The sequence below is a fragment of the Gossypium hirsutum genome, chromosome D13 (genome assembly GCF_007990345.1).
Source record: "Gossypium hirsutum isolate 1008001.06 chromosome D13, Gossypium_hirsutum_v2.1, whole genome shotgun sequence".
NCBI classification, from domain to species: Eukaryota; Viridiplantae; Streptophyta; class Magnoliopsida; order Malvales; family Malvaceae; genus Gossypium; species Gossypium hirsutum.
The window spans coordinates 31,895,718-31,898,468 of NC_053449.1; positions in this window are offsets into that span (position 1 = coordinate 31,895,718).

Genomic DNA, 2,751 nt, shown 5'->3' on the forward strand with positions numbered 1-2,751 from the left:
CATGTATATGTTTTTATATTGAACTTAGGTATGAAATTAAATATATATATGTTATTTTCGAATAAGCGTGTATATATACATATAAATTTCTTGTATTGAATTTAGTTAAGTAATTATATATATATACATACATGAATAAATTATGAACTTAGATAAATACAAGAATGTGTATATGAATACATATAGATTCGAATATAAATGTATATACATGTATGAGTTTATGATTTTAGCTAAAGGTATAAATGTTAAATACGTATATGGGAGTTCGAGTTTATCTATATGTATATTCGTATATAGGTTCTTGGATTGAATTAAAGATATAAAATCTTATATTTTTATATATGAGGTTTGATTATATATATGTTTATAAATTTATAAATACTTCAATTGAATTGAAAATATGATTTGTAAACTCTTTTATGATTGAACATGTACTACAACAAACATGTGTTTGCTATTAAGAATTTTTCGAGGAATTATTTTGTGTATGTGAAACTGAGATTTTAGGTTTAGCGCCTAGCAGGCTTATAGCCAGTGAAACAATATCAGACTTTACTTCTAGCAGGCTTAATGCCAGTGAAATAATTTCAGACTTTACGTCTAGCAGGTTTAATGTCGGTGAAACAATATCAGACTTTACGTCTAGCAGGCTTAATGCCGGTGAAACATTTCAGACTATATGTCTAGCAGGCTAAGTGTCGGTGTACTGAATCAGGCTTTAAGCCCAGCAGGCTAAGTGCCGGTGAATCTGTTTAAAGTATGTGATTAAGTGTATAGTTATATGATTTTGGTTATCTTTAATTGATGAGCATATATACATTCGGTTAAGTGTGTTTAATGAATATGTATATATTCAATCTATGCATTTGTAAAATATACATATATGTTTTCGGTTTATGTAGTTGATAAATGTATACGTATAAATATTCGGTATATGTATTTGATAAGCATCTACATATGAAATTGAGATGTATATACCTTTGTTTATAAGTATTTGATAGAGATGAATGCATCCGGTCATATGCATTAGATTTGTATTTGGTTATAAGTTTATTTGAGTATAAATATACAGTCGGATATGATATGTATTTAACATTTATATATGCTCGGTTATATACATTCTCGGTTGTAATGTTGTTTGGTATAAATATACATATATTCAGTTGAACGCATTCGACAGGTGCACATATTTGACTATAAATAAAATGGTTTGAGTACAGCAAATGTATGAATATTAGTTATATGTGTTAATTGCAATCTCAGTGAATTTATGTTTAGTTATGCTATAGAATTACTAAGCTACAAAAGCTTACTTTGTTTGTTTATGTCTTTCCGTTTTATAGACTTAAAGATCAAGCTTCAAGCTCGAGGATCGTCAGCAAGATCATCACTCTATTTACTGTCTCGGTATTAAAATGTTTAAATTCTAACTATGGTATGTACAAACTAGATAAATGTTTTGAAGTTCGTAATTTGTTATATTGTATATGAATTTAATAGCTATACGAAAATGGTTTATTTCATTATGGATTTGCTAGTTTGTAATGTCTTTGTTTTGTTTTAAATGGTCAAAAGAGAATCGTACAATTTTGCATGTTTAATATTAGACCTAGCTTATCATATGTAACTGTTATAATTATTGAACTTTAATGAATGTCTATTATGAGTTGTGTTTTGATTAGTAATGCCTTTTAACCCTAATTCACCGACGGATACGGGTTAGGGGTGTTACATTTGATTGGTATCAGAGTTTCGGTTAGTCGATTCTAGGACTAACGTAGCGCGTGTGAGTCTAGCTTTACATGGCATATTCTATATTCCGATAGTGTGATGACTTTTGACATTTGAAAATATGTTTTCGTATAGTAATGGATCCCGATCTAGCTGTAGCTGACGACGTTGAAAGTATAGTGCTTGCTCCTGCGCAAGGGCTAGTGCCAGTTGATTCTCGGCCTACCTCGAGTAGCCAAGAGGGGGAGGCAAAGCAAGCCTTCTACCAAAAGATGAATGATTGTTTTGCATAATATATTTGAACCAATCCGGCTGTGCAACAACCCCCACCTCAGAATAATCCATCTCCGATACCTGTGATACCTCCGATGATTGATCCGATGAGGTTAAATAGGCCCCTTGTTGATAAAATTAGAAAATACGAGGCTAAAGAGTTCTGGGCCACAGTTAATGATGATGCTGAGCGGGCTAAATTTTGGCTTGATAACATTATCTGTGTATTTGAAAAACTGTCACGTACACCCGATTTGAAATGTGCCATATCCTTGTTACATGACTTTGCCTACCATTGGTGGAATACTCTAGTGTCTGTTGTACCTAAAGAGCGTGTCACCTGGGAATTCTTTCAGACGGAGTTCCACAATTAATATATCAGTCAGAGGTTCATTGATCAGAAACATAAAGAATTTCTTGAACTTAAATAGGGTCGTATGAATGTTACTGAATATGAGCGGGAATTGTACTACTTAGCAGATATGCCCGAGAGTGTGTGTCGACTGAAGTTGTTATGTGTAAGAGATTTGAAGATGGGCTGAATGAAGACATTAAACTGTTAGTTGGCATACTTGAGATAAAAGAGTTTGTGGTACTTGTTGAACGAGCTTGCAAAGCCGAAGAACTTGGAAAAGAGAAGAGAAAGGCTGACTTTGAAGCTAGAGATTCTCGTAAAAGAACATTCAGTAAATCATTTCAGTCGACTTCCAAGAAATTTAGAGAAGATCACAGCCGATCTAAAGCTAC